Below are 22,483 nucleotides of genomic sequence, written 5' to 3'. Positions count from 1 at the left end.
GTATCAATTTCCATCGGTATCTGAATCAAGAATATCCATAATACTCCAGCTGTGGTCTCACTAACTGTACAAGCTTTCAAGCTGTGATGAAATGCTCGGGCAATGAAGACCAACATGCCGCTTGCCTTTCTAACATGTTGCGACACGGCTGCACCTTCATTTTGGATTTCAGTTACCTCAGGACAAGAATATCCATAGAGTCATCGATTCATACAGCATGGAAATAGGCCCTTTGATACAACCCGGCCATACCCACCAGGTTTCGCAAACTAAACTAGTTTCATTTGGCCCATATCCCGATGAACCTTTCCTATTCATGCATTTGTTCAAATGCATTTTAAATATTGTATCTGTACCTACATCTCCCTCTTCCTCTGGCAGTTCAATCCACACATGAACTACCCTCCGTTTAACAATTTTGCCCTCAGGTCCTTTTTAAATCTGTCGCCTCTCACCTAAACACTGCCGTCTAGTTTTGAACTCCCCTACCCTGAGGAGAAGACCTTTGCTATTCACCTCTTCTATGCCCTCATGATTTTCCAACCTCTCTAATGTAACCGCTCCACCTCCTAAGCTCCATTGAATAAATGTCCCAGCCTATCCCTCCTCGCCTTATGGATGCCAATATTGCCCCATTCTATTACAATTTGAATAAGACTCTGCAATTCCGTCTCTTATTACGTACTGACGTGGACAATTTCCCATTCCCACCTTCCATGTGTTTCCCAATTTACTGAGTTTAGCATCATAGCCTCCTTATCTCCTCTACATCGATCACAATGATGCACAGGTTTGAATTGTTATCTTGATTCTCCTGTCCAAATTGCTGATATGTGTTGTGAATAACTGGACCGACACCAGGGTCAGTTTGTGATCAGTGTGTAATACTGGGAACCTGTGCAATATCCTGTGAGACCTATCAACCATTTAAAGGTACTATGTAAGTGCACAGTGTTGTGGACATTTTCAAGGTCCTGTTACTTGGAGGCTGAGTACACATCTCCTCCAACTAACCATCCAAAAGAGCTGTGACCTATTGTACCTATTCTGAAAGGTTAGCTATACCCCTTAACTCCTGGAAGAAACTCCAATCCTCACCTGCAAATCGGGCCTATGCGCTCAGCAGAAATTCTGCTTAATGACAGGGCAAGCATCACACAGGGCAATAGTGTCATTTTTTGTTTACTGACGTGTGTCCCTATATCTCTTTCACCATTTCACCAATGTAATTATGAATTGCACAAGTTGTTTTTTCATCCTTTACAAGTTTCTTCTGAGTGTTCACTATAGTACGGTTAAAGATGCTGACAAATCTCAACATGCGGGCACTCTGTATGTTCCTGCTGGTACTCACAATCCCCATGTCAGTTGCAGCTGTATTGGATAACCATGCATTGACTAGCCTTGTCATTCGGTAAGTGTCAGTGAAACAGCTCTTACCTGACCAGCTCTGTAAACTGTGGGCTGGGCACAATCTGAGGTCAAATCGGAGCCTTGTTGCCTGAAGCAAGCTGATAATAAATGGAGAGGACACGGCGGGTATAGGGAGTGCTCTATAGCTGTGGGAAATAAGTCTCAACCCAGTACCAAGGACGCTCATTACTCCCTGAGGAAGGGGCTTCCTGGGAAACTATGACCAGATTTCCTGGGATCACATTACTAAGAGTGAAATTGATAGTATCCGGTGACCACGAAAAAAAGGAGAGCGCGAAATACATCAGAGTGAGGTTTGAAGATCCACACACAGGCAACATTCTGCTGTTTGCTGAATCATCTCACTAAACTCTCAATTTCGCTTTGTCTCCCTCTGCCTCCTTTGGTATGATTCCTATTTCCTCTCGATCTGCAAGTCTTTTGTTCTGTTTGTCACTCTTCTGTTCCCTTGCTTTTCCGTTAGAGTCATAGAGATATACAGCACAGAAACAGACCCTTCGGCCTAAGTTGTCCCTGCCGACAAGAAATCCCAACCGAATCTCGTCCCATCTGCCAGTACCCGGCCCATATCCCTCCAAATCCTTCTTCTTCATACACCCATCCAGATACCGTTTAAATGTTGCAATTGTACTAACCTCCACAACTTCCTCTGGTAGCCCATTCCATACACATACCACCCTCTGCGTAAAAAAGTTGCCCCTTAGGACTCTTTTTTATCTTTCCCCTCTCGCATTAAAAACTATACCCTCTCGTTCTGGACTCCCCAACCCCAGGGAAGAGACTTTGTTTATTTATCCAATCTATGCCTCTCACGATTTTATAAAGCTCTACAAGTCACCCCTCAACGTCTGATGCTCCAGGAAAAACAGCCTCAGCCTATTCAACCTCTCCCTATAGTTCAAATCCTCCAATCCTAGCAAAATGCTTGTCAATCTTTTCTGAATTATTTCAAGTTTCACAACAACCTTTCAATAGGAAGGAGCCCAGAATTGCACGCGGATGTTCGAAAAGTGACCAAACCAATGTCTTGTAAAGCCGCAACATGATCTCCCATCTCCTGTACTCAACACTCTGACCAATAACGGAAAGAATACCAAATGCCTTCTTCACTATCCTATTTACCTGCGACTCCACTTTCAAGGAACTTTGAACCTGCACTCCAAGCTCTCTTTGTTTAGCAACACTCCCTCGGACCTGACCATTCAGCGTTTAAGTCCAGCTCTGATTTGCTTTCCCAAATTGCGGCACCTCGCATTAAACTAAATTAAACGACATCTGTCACTTCTCAGCTCATTGGCCCATCTGATCAAGATCCTTTTGTAAACTGAGGTGACCGTCATCGCTGTCCACTCCACCTCCAATTTTGGTGTCATCTGCAAACTTATTAAATATATCGCCTATGCTCTCATCTGAATCATTCATATAAACGATGAGAAGTAGTGTACGCAGCATGCGCTACACCTTTTCCTGATGCCCAACACTTTTCTGGTTTACAATTCTTCCAAGATTCATCTATCCCCAGCCACTACTGTCTGATCCTGGAGCTCTCATTCTGTCTTTCTCTCTCTTTCTCTCTACCCAACTCTATTTTTACCCATCAAATGTCACTTGGGGCATTGAGAAGGGCATTATTCAAAGGATATTACAATAAAGCTACGGTGAGTTATCAGGAAGCTAGTGACATTTTATGGTTCATTGCAGGAGGATTTGTACAAAAATAAGTAACAATGTTGTGCTCTCTGTCAAATTACCCTGATTCTCTCTTTAAACCTCTCGATGATCCCAGGATTTACTACAAGACTGTGATAGGGATAAAAAGTGAAGCAACATTGCAAGAATTTGAAATGTGCATTTCAGGGTTTCACATTGTATTTAATATGATGGGCATTGTTCCAAGTAACACATCTCAAACTGGGCGCACTGACACGACAGATAGAATGTTTCACCCAAAGTCCATCCCTTGACTCACACCCTTACTTTACTCCTTTCAGTTTCCGCTTGGCGGCTGGCAACAGGTATCTTATTATGGGAGAAAACATCTCGCATTCCTGTTGGCTTTACCTACTTCCCACTGCAAAAAAGATCAACGTAGATTTACACTTTAACCCCAGCAGATCAACACATTCTTTTATCACCGACGATGTGAACATTTTCCTGAACTACCCAGGTGGAAATGACCTTGCTGTCTTCCCGAACATCGGCAGACGTTGTCCAGAAAATAAATTGCTGAACCCCACACAGATCAATAGGAACCGCACCACGGCTCAGCTTTTCCAAACTCAGCTGAATAACAGGACCCAGCACAATAACCAGCCAGTGGGCTGTATCATTCTCTACACCACCTACAGCCTCTGTCTAGATCACTGTTTCAGTAACACGGGGAATTTTGAGATCATCCCTGCCTTGCAAAGTTCACTATTTCGGGACATATGGACTGAACCAGACATTCACAAGTATTTTGTCTTCAGTAAAATATTTGCACATGATGCAGATCAGAGCCGACACCAGGAAATACGGGAATAGCTGGCTGCAGTGGAGAATATCGAGTTTCATGTCCGAAGGTGTGCTATCGAATACACAATCAGGTGTAAAGAATACTTCGCTCCATAACACGGCATCGAACAGGTTACAAAATTGAATATACAAGTTAAGGTCTGTGGTATTTTCTGTAAGTGAGTGCCATGCACATTCAAAAACATTTCAAATCAGCATAATAATCTCAATTTACCAGTATACACGGATATTGTTTCAGCTTATAATTCGATGGATCATACCAGATATCATCAGAGAATAAAAGTCAATTACCAACTCAATAAATTCAAGAATCCCTCACAGTCGAAATCAATTCCATTCACAACCTCTTTTTCCTGTCCATTAACACATCTGCAAATGCAACCCAATACTGGTCCGACATTTTCAGTGTCAGTCTTATTCGAACCCTGCTGCTCATTGCATACAGTGATAGAACATAGATACAGAAGGTTTGAGGAACTGAACAAGCTTACAGGGATAGGATGTGTTAAAACACAGCGCCTTACATGCTTTTTGGCCCTCAATTTTGTACCGACCTGTGAAATCAATGTGAAGCCCATCTAACCCACGCTATTCCATTATCGTCCATATGTTTATCCAGTGATCATTTAAATAACTTTAAAGTTGGCGAGTCATCTACCGATGCAGGCAGGGCATTCCATGCCCTTACTACTTTCTGAGTAAAGACTCTATCTCTGATATCTGTCCTGTATGTATCACCTCTCATTAAACTATGCCCCCTCGTGCTTGCAGTCCCCATCCGTGGAAAAAGGCTCTCACTGTCTGCCCTATCTATTCCTCTGATCATCTTGTGTGCCTCTGTCAAGTCACCTTTTAACCTTCTTCTCTCTAAGGAAAACAACATTAAATCCTTCAGCCTTCTTCATAAGACCTTCTCTCCGCACCAGGCAACATCCTGGTTAATATCCTCTGCACTATTTCCAAAGCTTCCACACCATTCCTATAATGCAGTGACCAGAACTGTGCGCATTTTTCCAAGTGTGGCCACACCAGTGTTTGGTACAGTTGCAACATGGCCTCATGAGTACAAAACTCAATCCCTCTACCAATAAAAGCTAACGCACCGTATGCCAACTTAACAACCCTTCAACCTGGGTGGAAACTTTCAGGGCTCCAACATGGACACCGAGATCTCTCTGCTCATCCACACTACCAAGAATGTTACCATCAGCCCAGTACTCTGTATTGCTGTTACTCCTTCCAAAGTGGATCACCTCACACATTTCCACATTAAGCACCATTTGCCACCTCTCAGCCCAGCTCTACAGCTTATCTATGTCCCTCTGTACCGGAGTAAACCTTCAGCACTGTCCACAACTCCACCGACTTTCGTGTTATCTGCAAATTTACTAACCATCATTTTATGCCCTTATCCAGGTCATTTTTAAAAGTGACAAACAGCGATGGCCCAAAAACAGATCCTTGTGATACAACACTAGTAACTGAACTCCAGGATGAGCATTTCCCATGAACCACCACCCTCTGTCTTCTTTCAGCTCGCCAATTTCTGATGTAAACAGCTAAATTACCCTTAATTCCATGCCTCGGTATTTTTTGCAATAACCCACCCTGCCAAACTTTATCAAACGTTTTACCGAAACAGAGATGTTTGACAACAATACTTGAAACAGGTTCAGAAAAGATTTCCAAGGATGTTGCCACAGTTATTGGCCTTGAGCTTCAGGGAGAGGCTGAATAGACTGTACTCCGTGTGATCTTACCTTGCTAACCAGCTTACAATGAGAAACTTTGTCAAACCCTTTCCTGAAATCCATACATTTGACATCCACCACTGTATTAAAAATCATTTGGATGGCTATATGAATAAGAAGGCTTTTGAAGAATATGGGCCAAATTCTGGAAATGCTGCGACATTTATTTCGGATATCTCTTTGGCATGGACGCTTTGGACCGAAGGGTCTGTTTCTGTGCTGTAACTCTGTATGACTCTATGACTGTGATTCTAATAGGAAGGGTATTCAGTAACGTTCAAACCCAGTCCTGGAAATGTACGTGAAATAACTGCACAAAGGCTGGTGGCCTTTTCCAAGTCAATCTTTATTTCCACGTAAACTGTCCTTGACCTCATCACTGCTTCGTTCAGAGACTGCATCTCTGACACTGACACTTATCTGTCAGCCAGGACCCCCTGCCTGGTCCAGATTAGCAGCCTTAATCAGGGAATTCATATTCTGACACAGACGATGATTAGAGGAATAGATAGAGCAGACAGTGAGAGCCTTTTTCCTCTGATGGTGATTGCTCGCACGAGGGGCATACTTTAAACTGAGGGGTGATACATGTAGGATAGATATCAGAGATAGATTATTTACTCAGAGAGTAGCAAGGGCATGGAACGCCCTGCCTGCATCAGTGGAGGACTCGCCAACTTTAAGGGCATTTAAATGATCACTGTAGAAACATATGGATGAATATCTTTTTGAGTGGCTGACGTGGTCACAACGACTGCAGTATGCCCCTGGAAATAAAGCACATGCTAATGAGAAACAGTTACACACCGGGGTAAAGGGAGGGATAAGGCCATGCTGTGGAAGGAAAGGGAGACCCAGAGAATGGAAGAAAATCGAATCGGAAGGAGACCAGTAAAGACAGAGGGAGACAGATTTAATTGGCTGAACGAAGCATTCAATTTGACAAAAGGTATAAGATTTTGGGGCAGAGTATGTCTTCAGTTTCCCCTTAATTGACGTGCAGGTTCGACATCATTTCCAAATGTTCTCTCTCTAGTGTTATATTGTTGGAATGGTTTGAACAGCAGAGATATAATTTATTTGCACAGTTATATTCAGTGAAATGAGTTGCATGCAAAACTACACATCATTTTTCTGTTTTTGTTTTAGGTATATAAAATAAAGTTAATCCCGCCATTAAACAGCAATCTATTTTCAGATGTACGATTCATCTCATTCACCTGCCATTGATTCCTGTTGATGAGTCGTGTTTCGGTTTTCTGAAGAAATATGAATGAACTGGAGAAGTAATGGCAGTGCCCATGTGGGGATTCTCCAACACTGCAGCTGGATGGTGGGGTCAGGGATGAGGGTAGAGTTCACAAGAACGATTCAGGAGGGAAAGGGAGAGACACATGGTGTATGTGGGTGCACCAAGGCAGTGAGGAGAATGAAATGCGGCCTGGAGAGTTCTCTGCCTGTACACTCAAAGAAAGCAGCTAAATGGGAGAGGACACACATGACTGACTCACATGAAGTAAGGATCAGGCTAGGCTGACCTTGAAACAGGCAACAGATATTGGGAAGTTACTGGTAGGAGTTTGAACAGTTCACGCTCAATGTGAGACTGTTTCCAGTCATCGTATAGTTACTGGGAGATGTGTCGATGAGACCAGTCTCACATACACAGATGCTTATTTGACACTAATTGCAGTGAATTCCCCGAGGGTGAAGTGTGAACAGCTAGCCATCCGTAGCAGCTCCCACTGCTGCTGGCAGCTTCCAGGCCAGTCATTCAGGCCAGAGACTTCAACTGCATCATCAATGTGGGTGGACGATCTGGAGTGGCTGACAGCGAACTGGACTACACGTCCAGATTCCTATTGGAAACGGTTAAAGTCACCAAGCTGTACGATATCGTCAGCACTCCCTGCAGACGGAGTGCAGCGTACACACACTTGATCCCAGCCAGATGGGGCTATCCGCTCAAGGATAGATTTCCTGTTTGTGACCTGTGCATTCTCGCTCAGATCCATCGCTGTCAAGCTAGTGTTCTTCACTGACCACTGCCTCCTGCTGGCAAGGGAACTTGGAAGCTGACCATGAAACTTTTGACCCCAGAAAATACTGAGACAAAAAGGGATTAAACAGTTTGAAGAACCGTGAAGACCACTTAAAAGGGTTCCCCACATGGACTGGTGGGAAACAGTCAAAGGGAACATCAGGTGGTGTTCAGAAGCTGGAAAAGAGTTGGGCAAGACTATCGAAATTTTCAGAAAACCATGCAGAGCCTACTGCTGCTGCAGACGATGTGAGTATTTGTCACGGAGGATCTCCAGGAGGTAACCAGCCAGCCAGCAATCTTCCGGGCTAGAATTCGCACCGTGAAGCAAGATGAGACATGCTGGTGTTTCTCCTTCCAGAAGGTGCAGAAGGAGAGCTCTGTGCTCAGCAGCCTGAAGGAAGATGATGGCTCAGTAACATCAACTCAGTCTGGCATAGAGGATGAGCAAAGCCTTTGATGCCAATCTGTATGACATGAACACACAGACAGCGCTGCCTCCCAGTCGTTCCTGTCCTCCATTACGGAGGTCTTAGACAGCAGCATGCGGGAGACGCTGGACCAGCCGTTACCTCTGGATGAGCTAACAAAGGCCCTGTAATCATGAGAAAAGAATAATACCCCTGGAAGCAACAACTTAAATGCTTATTTGTATTCGGTTCAGTGGGAAGTGATTGGCCAGGACCTGCTGGGCGAGTATGACAGTATGCTTCTGGCAGATACAATAAGCAAATTCATGAGGAAAGGTATCATCTCCTTCATCGATAAGTGGAAGGGGGAAGAGGGGGAAATTAGAATTTGGCGAACAATATCATTGCTGAATGTAGACTACAAAATCCTGTCTAAGGTCATCACAAACCGGATCCGGTGTGCTCTGGGATCAGTGATGAAATTGCCTGATACTGAGCCAGCCTTCTGTGTTAATTTCAAAAATATACTTTATTCATGCAAAATCTCCTTGTGTACATTGTCACAGTTTAGTTCTGTACAATCTCCATTAGTTTTAAAACAATGATGTTAACGATAGACCGGATCTAAAATTTAAAGTTATAAATTGGAGGAAGGTTAGTTTTGATGGTATTAGGCAAGAACTTTCAAAAGTGGATTGGGGGCGGTTGTTTGTAGGTAAAGGGACGGCTGGATAATGGAAAGCCTTCAGAAATGACATAACGAGAGTCCAGAGACTATATGCTCTTATTAAGAGTTAACAGCAACGTCGGTAAGTGTAGGGAATGCTGGATGCCTACAGAAATGGCGGTTTTAGTCAAAATAAGGAGGCATATGTGTAGACATTTGAGATTAAGTGAATTGGAAGAGTATGAAGGCAGTCGGAATATAATTAAGAGGGAATTCAGGAAGGCACAAAGGGGGCATGGGATAGTTTTGGCAAATAGTGTTGAGGAGAATCCAAACGGATTCTACAAATATATTAAGGACAAAAGGGTAACTAAGGAGAGAATAGGGCCCCTCAAAGATCAGTAAGGGTACCTCTGTGTAATCGTCGGGCATTGGGTAGATGCTAATCAACTATTTTGCATCAGTGTGGGGAAGCTTATGGAAGATAGAGAACGTGGGAAATAAATAGCAACAACTTGAAAATGTCCATCTTAGAGAGGAGAAGCTACTAAACCGTGTTCACGGTGGGCGGCACGGTGGCACAGTGGTTAGCACTGCTGCCTCACAGCGCCTGAGACCCGGGTTCAATTCCCGCCTCAGGCGACTGACTGTGTGGAGTTTGCACGTTCTCCCCGTGTCTGCGTGGGTTTCCTCCGGGTGCTCCGGTTTCCTCCCACAGTCCAAAAAGATGTGCAGGGTCAGGTGAATTGGCCATGCTAAATTGCCCGTAGTGTTAGGTAAGGGGTAAATGTAGGGGTATGGGTGGGTTTCGCTTCGGCGGGTCGGTGTGGACTTGTTGGGCCGAAGGGCCTGTTTCCACACTGTAATGTAATCTAATCTAATCTAAACGTATTAAAACACATAAACGTGGATAGATCCGCTGGACCTGATTATTTGTACGCTAGAACTCTTTGGGAAACGACGGAAATGATTGCTTGGCGCCTTGCTTTGTATTATCAGTAGCCACAGGTGGTGCGTTAGAAGATTGGAGGTTTGCTGACTGGTGCTACCATTTAAGAAAAGTGTTAAGAAAAAGCCAGGGAACAGCAGATTGATGAGCATGACATCGGTGGTGGGCATGTTGTTGGAGGGAATTCTAATGGATATGGTTTACATCTACTGGAACGGCAAGGACTGATTGCGGACACTTAATATGTCATTGTGCATGGGAAGTCATATCTAAAAACTTGATTGAGCGTTTTGAAGTAGCAAAGGGGATTGATCAGAGCAGAGTGGGGGACGTGATCTATATGGACTTCAGTAAGGTGTTCAACAAGGTTCCGCATGGTAGACAGTTTGGCAAGGTCAAATCATATGGAACACAGGGAGAACGAGCTATGTGGATGCAGAACTGGCTCAAAGGGAGAAGACAGGTGGTGGTGGTGGAGGGATGTCTCTCATTCTGGGGGCCTGTTGCCAATGGTGTGCCACAATGATCCATGCTGAGTCCACTCCTATTTGTCATTTATACAAATGTTTTGGATGTCAACAAAGGAGGTATGATTAGCAAGTTTACAGATGACACCAGATTTGGAGGAGCAATGGACAGCAAAGTCGCTTACCTGAGAGTGCAGCAGGATCTTGATTAGATGTGCCAATGGGCAGGAGAGTGACAGATGGATTTTAATTCAGATAAATGTGAGGTGTTGCATTTTGGAAAGGTAAATAAGGGCAGGAGTGAACACCCGTAATGGGGAAGGTCCTGGGGAGTGTTGCTGAACAACGAGGCCTTGGAGTGTAGGTTCATCGTCCCTTGAAAGTGGAATCACAGGCAGATAGGACAGTGAAGAAGGTATTTAGTTAGCTTGCATTTATTGATCAGTGCATTGAGTACCGGAGTTGGGAGGTTATGTTGCTGCAGGACATTGGTTCGGACACTTTTGGAATATTGTGTGCAATTGTGGTCTGCCTGCAAAAGGCAGAATGTTGTGAAACTTAAAAGGGTTCAGAAAAGATTTACAAAGATCTTGCAAGGACTGAACGGTTTGAACTATAGGGAGGGGCGAATAGGCTGGAGATATTTCCCCTGGACCAGCAGGGGCTGAGCGGTGACCTTACAGAGGTTTATAAAATTATGAATGTCATGAATAGGGTAACTGGACAAGGTAAGGTCCCCGGTGTGGGTAGTCCAAAATTAGAGGGTATGGGTTAAAAGGGAGAGGACAATGATTTAAAAGGTACCGAAGGAACAAACATTTTCATGCAGAGGGTGATGCATGTATGGAATAAGCTGTCAGAGGTAGTGATGGAGGCTGGTACAAATACAGCATTTAAAAGGCATCTGGATGGGTATATGAATTAGAAGTATTTGGAGGGATATGGGCCCAATACTGGAAAATGAATCTATATTAATTTAGGATATCTGGTTGGCAGGACAAGTTGCAGTGGAGGGTCTGTTTCTGTGCTGTTCAACTTTGCGACTCTATGATAATTTAGATAGGCAGGAACATAGAGGGAGGAAGAGGGGATAGACAGAGGGTTGTAAGGATGGAAGGGCTTTACAGAGAAACAGAGGTTAACTCGGGATGACAGGTAGTTACAGTGATTGGAAGAATTGCAGGGAGTGGCAGAGGCTTTGAAAATAAATTGTGGACTCATGTCTAGAGGAGATTCTGGAGATAAGCAGCCATGTATGAACTGAAGGAGATGACAGAAGGAAAGTGTTGAAGGGACTGAAAAGTTTACATGGATATGGTACGTACGAGGGACAAGTACAATGTCGGGAGAATGAATACGTTGTCGAGATGGGTGGACGTTATTGAGATTGTTCCTTACACGAGACTAGATAGATCTGACATTCATAAAGAAAAGTGTAATCAATTCTGGAAAGTGTTAAAATAGATACGTCTCATGGGCCAGATGGGATTTATCCTAGAATTCTCTGGGAAGCCTGGGAGGAGACAGCCGAGTCCTTGGCTTTGAGCTTTATATCGTCATTGTCCAGAGGAATAGTGTCTGTCGGAAGACTGTAGGATAGCAGTTCCTTGTCATGAAAGACCGGTGAGCCTGACTTTGTGGATAAAGTGTTGGAAAACATTGTAAGAGATAGAGAGAAGGGAATAAGCTGATTAGGAATACTCAACACGATTTTGTGACGGGTAGATCGTGCCTCACAAACCTCATAGAGTTCTTTCAGAAGGTGACCAAATAGGAGGATGAGGGTTAAGCTATTGATGGATAGAGTCATAGAGATGTACAGCATGGAAACAGACCATTAAGTCGAACTCGTCCATGCCGACCAGATATCCCAACCCAACCTAGACCCACCTGCCAGCATCCAGCCCATATCCCTCCAAACCCTTCCTATTCATATACCCATGCAAATTATCGTAAATGTTGCAGTTGTACAAATCTCCACCACTTTCTCTGGCAGCTCATTCCATACACGTATCACACTCTTTGTGAAAAAGCTGTCCTTTAGGTCTCTTTTATATCTTTCGCCACTCACCCTAAACGTATGCCCTCTAGTTCTGGTCTCCCCCACCCCAGGGAAAAGACTTTGTCGATTTACCCTATCCATGCCCCTCATAATTTTGTAAACCTCTCGAAAGTCATCTCTCAGCCTCCGACGCTCCAGTCAAAACAGCCCCAGCCTGTTCAGCCTCTCCCGATAGCTCAAATCCTCCAACTCTGGCAACATCCTTGTAAATCTTTTCTGAACCCTTTCAAGTTTCACAACATCTTTGGTATTTGAACTGTGGTGTAAGAATGGAGTGTGTTTATATAAAGCCTAGCAGTTTGACCATTCAAATCATATCTGGAATGCATCTTCGTCTATTTTTATCTGAACTCCTCCAGTTGCTAAAATGCTCCATATCTCTACTTCCTCCAGTCACTACTAGCCTTCCTAACGCAGTAATCTCCTCCAAACGCTAAAACTAACCATTTCCTTTTAACATTTTCTTGATTGATATAAGCACCTCCAGCCCCTCAAGCTGTCTCTTTGAAAGAGATTGGAGGAAATAACAGACATGAGGAGGGTCGAAGTAACTTCGGAAGGTCAGACAAATAGCGAAGGAAGTGGAGAATTCAGCAGGTTACACAGGAAGGGAAAGCTGTAGCCACTGGACAACTTTAAGCAATTGGGGAGATTTGTATGAACAGTTGAAGATTACAGAGATTGTGCATTGTTGTTGAAGGGAGGAAGCAGAGTTGCAGGGACTGGAGGAGGGTGTACAGATGAGGCGGATTCGAGTTGTTGGAGGAGGTTTTCAGACAGTGGAGGAGATGACAGAGATAGTGACTTCGACAATGACTGGACATCGAAATTGCTGAGATAAAACATGTTGTAGAGACAGGAACGAATTACAAAGAAAGAAATTGAGGGTTTGGTTAAGAAAAAGAAGGAAGCATATATCAGGTATAGATCGAGTGAATCCTTAGAAGAGAATAAAGCTAAGAGGAGTTTCCATAACAGGGAAATCAGGAGGGCAAAATGGGACATGAGATAGCTTTGGCAAATACAGTTAAGGAGTATCCTAAATACATTAAGGACAAAAGGGTATCTAGGGAGAGAATAGGGCCCCTCAAAGACCAGCAAGGCGGCCTTTCTGTCCAGCCGCAGAAAATGGGGCAGATATTAAACGAGTATTTTGCATTAGTATTTACTGTGGAAAATGACATGAAAGATACAGAATGTGGGGAAATAGATGGTGACATCTTGAAAAATGTCCATATTACAGAGGAGGAAGTGTTGGATATCTTGAAACGCATAGTAGTGGATATACCCCCAGGATCTGATCAGGTGTAACTTTGACGTCCTTGGGAAGCTATAGAGTGATTGCTGGGCCTCTTCCTGAGATATTTGTACCATCAATATCACAGCTGAGGTGCAGGAAGACTGGAGGTTGGCGAATGCGGTGGCCCTGATTAAGAAGGGTGGCAAGGAAAATCGAGGGCACTATGGACCAGTGAGCCTGACGTCGGTGGTGATCAAGTTGTTGGAGGGAATCCTGAGGGACAGGATGCACATTGATTTGGACAGGCAATGACTGATTAGGGATAGTCAACATGGTTTTGTGTGTGGGAAATCATGTCTCACAACTTGATTGATTGAGGGCAGAGCGGTAGATGTGATCTATATAGACTTCAGTAAGACATTCGCCAAGGTTTCACAAGGGAGACTGGTGAGCAAGTTTAGTTCTCGTGGAATACAGGGAGAACTCGCCATTTCAATACAGAACTGGCTCAAAGGTCGAAGACAGGGTGGTGGTGGAGGGTTGTTTTTCAGACTGGAGGTCTGTGACCTGTGGAATGCCACAAAGATCGGTGCTGGGTCCACTACATTTCATCGTTTAAACAAATAATTTCGATGTGAGCATAAGAGGTATACTTAGTAAGGTTGCAGATGACACCAAAGTTGGAGGTGTAGTGGACAGTGAAGAAAATCACCTTATATTACAACGAGATCTTGACCAGTTGGGCCAATGAGATGAGAAGTGGCAGATGATGTTTAATCTAGATAAATGTGTGATGCTGCATTTTTTACGACAAGGGTGTGGAAAGGGTGGAAATCACTGTTTTTTACGACAGTGATGTGGTTAGTGTGAGGGGGTCAGGGCGATAGTGACGTGGTTTTTGTGAGGTGGTCAGCGTGATAGTGACGTGGTTAGTGTAAGGGGGACAGGATAATATTGACATGATGAATTTGTGGGGTCAGTGTGATAGTGACGGCGTTAGTGTAATTGGGTTAGGGTGATAGTGTCGTAGTTAGTGCAAGGGGGTCAGGGTGATAGTGACGTGGTTAGTGTCATGGGGTCAGTGTGATAGTGACGTGGTTAGAGTGAGGGGTAAGTGTGATAGTGACGATGTTAGTTTGAGGGGGTCAGGGTGATAGTGATGTGGTTAGTGTGAGGGGGTCAGTGTGATAGTGACGTGGTTAGTGTGAGGGGGTCAGGGCTATAGTGACATGGTTAATGTGAGGGGGTAAGGGTGATAGTGACGTGGTTAGTGTGAGGGGGTCAGGGTGATAGTGACGTGGTTAGTGTGAGGGGGTCAGGGCTATAGTGACATGGTTAATGTGAGGGGGTAAGGGTGATAGTGACGTGGTTAGTGTGAGGGGGTCAGGGTGATAGTGACGTGGTTAGTGTGAGGTGGTCAGGGCTATAGTGACATGGTTGATGTGAGGGGTCAGGGAGATAGTGATGTGGTTCATGTGATGACCTCAGGGAGATAGTGACATGGTGAGTGTGAGGGATCAGAGTGATAGTAACGTGGTGAGTGTGAGGGGGTCTGGGTGTGAGTGAAGTGGTTAGTGTGAGGGTGTCACGGTGAAAGTGATGTGGTTAGTGTGAGGGGGTCAGGGTGATAGTGACATGGTTAGTGTGAGGGGGTCAGGGTGATAGTGACATGGTTAGTGTGAGGTGGACAGGGTGATAGTGAAGTGGTTACTGTGAGGGTGTCAGGGTGATAGTGATGTGGTTAGTTTGAAGGGGTCAGGGTGATAGTAATATGGTTATTTTAATGGGGTCAGGGTGATAGTGACGTGTTTAGTTTAAGATGGTCAGGGTGATAGTGAGGTGGTTAGTTTGAGGGGATCAGGCTGATAGTAATATGGTTATTTTAAAGGGGTCAGGGTGATAGTGACGTGGTGAGTTTGAGGGGTCAGTGTGATAATGATATGGTTAGTGTGAGGGGGGTCAGGGAGATAGTGAGGGGATTAGTGTAAGCGGGTCAGGGTGATAGTGACGTGGTTAATGTGAGGTGGTCAGGGTGATAGTGACATGGTTAGTGTGAGGGGTCAGGGAGATAGTGATGTGGTTCATGTGATGGCCTCAGGGAGATAATGACATGGTGAGTGTGAGGGGACCAGAGTGATAGTGACGTGGTGAGTGTGAGGGGGTCAGGGTGTGAGTGACGTGGTTAGTGTGAGGATGTCACGGTGATAATGATGTGGTTAGTGTGAGGGGGTCACGGTGCTAGTGATGTGGTTAGTGTGAGGGGGTCAGGGTGATAGTGACATGGTTAGTGTGAGGGGGACAGGGTGATAGTGAAGTGGTTACTGTGAGGGGGTCAGGGTGATAGTGATGTGGTTAGTTTGAGGGGGTCAGGTTGATAGTGAAGTGGTTAGTGTGAGGGGGTCAGGGCGATAGTGACGTGGTGTTTGCGAGGTGGTCAGCGTGATAGTGACGTGGTTAGTGTAAGGGGGACAGGATAATATGATGAATTTGTAGGCGTCAGTGTGATAGTGACGGAGTTAGTGTAATTGGGTAAGGGTGATAGTGACGTGGTTAGTGTCATGGTGTCAGTGTGATAGTGACGTGCTTAGAGTGAGGGTTAAGGGTGATAGTGACGATGTTAGTTTGAGGGGGTCAGGGTGATAATGATGTGGTTATTGTGAGGGGGTCAGTGTGATAGTGACGTGGTTAGTGTGAAGGGGTCAGGGCTATAGTGACATGGTTAATGTGAGGGGGTCAGGGTGATAGTGATGTGGTTAGTGTGAGGGGGTCAGTGTGATAGTGATGTGGTTAGTTTGAGGGGGTCAGGTTGACAGTGATGTGGTTAGTGTAATGGGGTCAGTGTGATAGTGACGTTGTTAGTGTGAGGGGTCAGGGTGATAGTGATGGTGTTAGTGTGAGGGGGTCAGGGTGATAGTGACGTGGTTAGTTGTGGGGGTCAGAATGATAGTGATGTGGTGAATGTAAAGGGGTCAGGGTGATAGTCACGTGGATTGTGTGATAGGGTCAGGGTGATATTGACGTGTTTAGTTTAAGGTGGTCAGGGTGATAGTGAGGTGGTTAGTTTGAGGGGATAGGCTGATAGTAATATGGTTATTTTAATGGGGTCAGGGTGATAGTGACGTGGTGAGTGTGAGGGGTCAGTGTGATAATGATATGGTTAGTGTGAGGGGGGTCAGGGAGATAGTGAGGGGATTAGTGTAAGCGGGTCAGAGTGACAGTGACGTGGTTAATGTGAGGTGGTCAGGGTGATAGTGACATGGTTCGTGTGAGGGGTCAGGGAGATAGTGATGTGGTTCATGTGATGGCCTCAGGGAGATAGTGACATGGTGAGTGTGAGGGGATCAGAGTGATAAAGACGTGGTGAGTGTGAGGGTACAGGGTGTGAGTGACGTGGTTAGTGTGAGGGTGTCACGGTGATAGTGATGTGGTTAGTGTGAGGGGGCACGGTGATAGTGATGTGGTTAGTGTGAGGGGGTCAGGGTGATAGTGACATGGTTAGTGTGAGGGGGACAGGGTGATAGTGAAGTGGTTACTGTGAGGGGGACAGGGTGATAGTGAAGTGGTTACTGTGAGGGGGTCAGGGTGATAGTGATGTGGTTAGTTTGAGGGGGTCAGGTTGACAGTGATGTGGTTAGTGTGAGGGGGTCAGGGCGATAGTGACGTGGTTTTTGTGAGGTGGTCAGCGTGATAGTGACGTGGTTAGTGTAAGGGGGACAGGATAATATTGACATGATGAATTTGTGGGGTCAGTGTGATAGTGACGGCGTTAGTGTAATTGGGTTAGGGTGATAGTGTCGTAGTTAGTGCAAGGGGGTCAGGGTGATAGTGACGTGGTTAGTGTCATGGGGTCAGTGTGATAGTGACGTGGTTAGAGTGAGGGGTAAGGGTGATAGTGACGATGTTAGTTTGAGGGGGTCAGGGTGATAGTGATGTGGTTAGTGTGAGGGGGTCAGTGTGATAGTGACGTGGTTAGTGTGAGGGGGTCAGGGCTATAGTGACATGGTTAATGTGAGGGGGTAAGGGTGATAGTGACGTGGTTAGTGTGAGGGGGTCAGGGTGATAGTGACGTGGTTAGTGTGAGGTGGTCAGGGCTATAGTGACATGGTTGATGTGAGGGGTCAGGGAGATAGTGATGTGGTTCATGTGATGACCTCAGGGAGATAGTGACATGGTGAGTGTGAGGGATCAGAGTGATAGTAACGTGGTGAGTGTGAGGGGGTCAGGGTGTGAGTGAAGTGGTTAGTGTGAGGGTGTCACGGTGATAGTGATGTGGTTAGTGTGAGGGGGTCAGGGTGATAGTGACATGGTTAGTGTGAGGGGGTCAGGGTGATAGTGACATGGTTAGTGTGAGGGGGACAGGGTGATAGTGAAGTGGTTACTGTGAGGGTGTCAGGGTGATAGTGATGTGGTTAGTTTGAAGGGGTCAGGGTGATAGTAATATGGTTATTTTAATGGGGTCAGGGTGATAGTGACGTGTTTAGTTTAAGATGGTCAGGGTGATAGTGAGGTGGTTAGTTTGAGGGGATCAGGCTGATAGTAATATGGTTATTTTAAAGGGGTCAGGGTGATAGTGACGTGGTGAGTGTGAGGGGTCAGTGTGATAATGATATGGTTAGTGTGAGGGGGGTCAGGGAGATAGTGAGGGGATTAGTGTAAGCGGGTCAGGGTGATAGTGACGTGGTTAATGTGAGGTGGTCAGGGTGATAGTGACATGGTTAGTGTGAGGGGTCAGGGAGATAGTGATGTGGTTCATGTGATGGCCTCAGGGAGATAATGACATGGTGAGTGTGAGGGGACCAGAGTGATAGTGACGTGGTGAGTGTGAGGGGGTCAGGGTGTGAGTGACGTGGTTAGTGTGAGGATGTCACGGTGATAATGATGTGGTTAGTGTGAGGGGGTCACGGTGCTAGTGATGTGGTTAGTGTGAGGGGGTCAGGGTGATAGTGACATGGTTAGTGTGAGGGGGACAGGGTGATAGTGAAGTGGTTACTGTGAGGGGGTCAGGGTGATAGTGATGTGGTTAGTTTGAGGGGGTCAGGTTGATAGTGAAGTGGTTAGTGTGAGGGGGTCAGTGCGATAGTGACGTGGTGTTTGCGAGGTGGTCAGCGTGATAGTGACGTGGTTAGTGTAAGGGGGACAGGATAATATGATGAATTTGTAGGGGTCAGTGTGATAGTGACGGCGTTAGTGTAATGGGGTAAGGGTGATAGTGACGTGGTTAGTGTCATGGGGTCAGTGTGATAGTGACCTGCTTAGAGTGAGGGTTAAGGGTGATAGTGACGATGTTAGTTTGAGGGGGTCAGGGTGATAATGATGTGGTTATTGTGAGGGGGTCAGTGTGATAGTGACGTGGTTAGTGTGAAGGGGTCAGGGCTATAGTGACATAGTTAATGTGAGGGGGTCAGGGTGATAGTGATGTGGTTAGTGTGAGGGGGTCAGTGTGATAGTGACGTGGTTAGTTTGAGGGGGTCAGGGCTATAGTGACATGGTTGATGTGAGGGGGTAAGGGTGATAGTGACGTGGTTAGTGTGAGGGGGTCAGGGTGATAGTGTCGTGGTTAGTGTGAGGTGGTCAGTGTGATAGTGAGATGGTTAGTGTGAGGGGTCTGGGTGATGGTGATGTGGTTCGTGTGAGGGGATCAGGGAGATAATGACGTGGTGAGTGTGAGGGGTCAGCTTGATAGTGACGTGGTTAGTGTCATGGGGTCAGTGTGATAGTGACGTGGTTAGAGTGAGGGGTCAGAGTGATAGTGACATGGTTGATGTGAGGGGGTAATGGTGATAGTGACGTGGTGAGTGTGAGGGGTCAGCTTGATAGTGACGTGGTTAGTGTCATGGGGTCAGTGTGATAGTGACGTGGTTAGAGTGAGGGGTCAGGGTGATCGTGACATGGTTAGTGTGAAGGGAACAGGGTGATAGTGAAGTGGTTACTGTGAGGGGGTCAGGGTGATAGTGAAGTGGTTACTGTGAGGGGGTCAGGGTGATAGTGATGATGTTAGTTTGAGGGGGTCAGGGTGATAGTGATGTGGTTAGTGTGAGGGGGTCAGGGCGGTAGCGACGTGGTTTTTGTGAGCTGGTCAGCGTGATAGTGACGTGGTTAGTGTAAGCGGGAAAGGGTAATAGTGACGTGATGAGTGTGAAGGGGTCAGGGTGATAGTGACGTGGCTAATGTGAGGGAGTCAGGGTGATAGTGACATGTTTAGTTTAAGGGGGACAGGGTAATAGTGACGTGATGAGTGTGAGGGGGTCAAAGTGATAGTGACGTGGTTCGTGTGAGGGGGTCAGGGTTATAGTGACATGGTTGATATAAGCGGGTCAGGGTGATAGTGACGGGGTTATTGTGAGGGGGTCGTGGTGTTAGTGACTTGGTTCGTGAAAGAGCTACAGGGTGATAGTGACGTGGTGAGTATGAGGGGTCAGCTTGATAGTGACGTGGTGAGTTTGAGGAGGTCAGGGTGATAGTGACATGGTTAGTGTGAGGGGGTCTGGGTGTTTGTGACGTGGTTAGTGTGAGGGGGTCAGTGTATTAGTGATGTGGTTAGTGTGCGTGCTTCAGGGTGATAATGACGTGGTTAGTGTGAGGGGTCAGGGTGTTAGTGACGTGGTTAGTGTGCGTGCTTCAGGGTGATAATGACGTGGTTAGTGTGAGGGGATCAGGGTGATAGTGACGGGGTTAGTGTGAGGGGGGTCAGGGTTTTAGTGACGTGGTTAGTGTGAGGGATCTGGGCGATAGTGACGTGGTTAGTGTGAGGGGTCAGGGTGATAGTGATGTGGTTAATGTGAGGGGGTCACTGGATCACTTCCTCTGATACAGGAGGAAGCAGAGACCCTGCTCCTGCTACTTTCCACCTGGTTATCTTGGACATATTGTGGCTTTTTCCCCTTGCTCCACTGACCTTAGGCCTGTGCAGTGTCTCCAGTTCATTTACACTGGTCCCCAAAATGTTAAACCAAAACAGAACAGGAATTGTTGCAGGTTTGGCAGCATCTGTAGGAGAGAAATCAGAGTTACAGTTTTGGGTCCAGGACAGAAATATTACCTCTGCTCTCTGAATGGGAAACCTGTGTCCTTGCCTTCATCTTCTTTCAGTTCTCTTGACGTCTGCTAAATATTCTATCTTCTCTGATCTCTCTGACAGATTTGCATCTCGAAAAGAGTTCCCTTTAGTCCTCCATGGTCATTTCTTGCCCATCACCCACGGGAGTTTGAGCGTTTATCAGCTTTATGCAGTGATTAATTCAATAACTCTGGAAACTGGATATTTCACTGCTCTATTGAACTGAGCTCTGAACTTGGACAGAGTTGCCATATAAATAAGGGTGTTTGTGCAGCAGCTTACATTGCGCAGCATGTATCCAACGTGTTTAAAGATGTCATAGTCATACTTATTTAACTGACCTGGGACACGAATGATATATAAAACATACAATAGCCAGAGAATGATGAAATTTCCAGAGATAACGGAGAGTAAAATCACTGCCGTAGTCCTACTCTTCATCTCGGGGTCAACCTGCTTCCCTTCCTTACTCTGACCCCTCAGTCCCTTACAGACTTGACTTGACTTAAATAAAATGCGTGCGATTGTCAGAACATTGAGGAACACAATGAAAAAGAATGGCCCCAATGGGGTTAGAGCCACAGCAAATGAGCGGAATCCAATCCAGCGAGAGTCAGTGAAGTAGCTTCCCTTAGTCCTGCAGTAAAATGGTATGTTCCCGATTATCTTTGTGGGTTTTACATAAAATAACTAGGGACATTTTTTAAACAAAGCAGAATACCTGTTATTGAGAGAATTGTAGATGCGTTTTTCCCAGTGCAATATTCAGTTTTCAGTTTGTGGCAACAAAAGCTGACAAACCGATCGAAGGTGAATGCGACGGTGAACCAGACAGAACAGTCTGTGGATGCACGGATCAGGACATGGATAACACTGCACACAGGAGTGATGTCCAGGAAACATACTGGGTAATAATAAGAACGAAATTGCTTCAGTATGACCTCACTGATAAGGACCAGTAGATCTGCTGCTACCATGGCCACCAGATAGCGTATTGTGCAGGGAGCAAGGCCGCACTTTCCCTGGGATAGGATCATGATAGCTACACAATTCACTGTCAGAAGGATAACGGAAAAATGACTTAATATTAATGAGCACTCTTTTCTGTATAAGTTTACAAGCAATCTGCATTGTTGCTACAACAGCGATAAAGATCAAACAGTCATCACAAACAAAAGTAACTCTTTTCAGTGAGTCCTTGCATTAATTTATGAGGATGAAAACAAGTCATCAGGGTGCTGAAATATCAAAACAGGGCAGCTTTAAATCAATTGTGATGAAAATGAAAAGGTGTATTGGGGAAGGGGGGAAAGTTTTTGTATGATCGGTTTGAGGGTCGATGCGGCTCAACAACAAAGGGATGGTGATCCTCGGCAGTGATAATCCATGCTGTTAAAATGTGATTTCCAGGTGGAGGTAAATGCTTCATGTTCAGGCACAATGAAAGATGAGGGAGTTGGGATTGTGGTAAATCTGGTCAAGTGCGAACCCCAATCATCTGTAAATATGATGGGGAATGACAGGCCGATCCTGTTGGTTGAACCAACATTGTGGATGCATGGAGATAGAGGTAACAGTAACAAGATAGCATTGCCAGCCCCAGCAAAGCTGCACTAATAGTCCTCAGTTATCACCACATCACATCCAAGAAGGTAACTGTAGTAAATTGACACTGGATTCTTTACTTTCAATGTGGATTCCTGCAAGCTTTCGTAAATTAATAACATGCTGTTCATCATTCAGTTCAAAATGTACGGGAAGCTTCCAAAGGAAAAATGTCGAGTTAAACTGGGTGTTGTACAGAAGCTCGGGCGGATTTCACAGGGCACCTTTAGTAAAATAAACTGTCCAGGCATACACTGGAAATTTGGTGTTCCAGAAGATTTCTTGT

This window comes from Chiloscyllium plagiosum, unplaced genomic scaffold, assembly GCF_037043375.1.
Source record: "Chiloscyllium plagiosum isolate Xiang-an unplaced genomic scaffold, Cpla_swu_hap1 HiC_scaffold_52, whole genome shotgun sequence".
NCBI lineage: Eukaryota > Metazoa > Chordata > Chondrichthyes > Orectolobiformes > Hemiscylliidae > Chiloscyllium > Chiloscyllium plagiosum.
Note: the sequence above shows the minus strand (reverse complement) of the source record.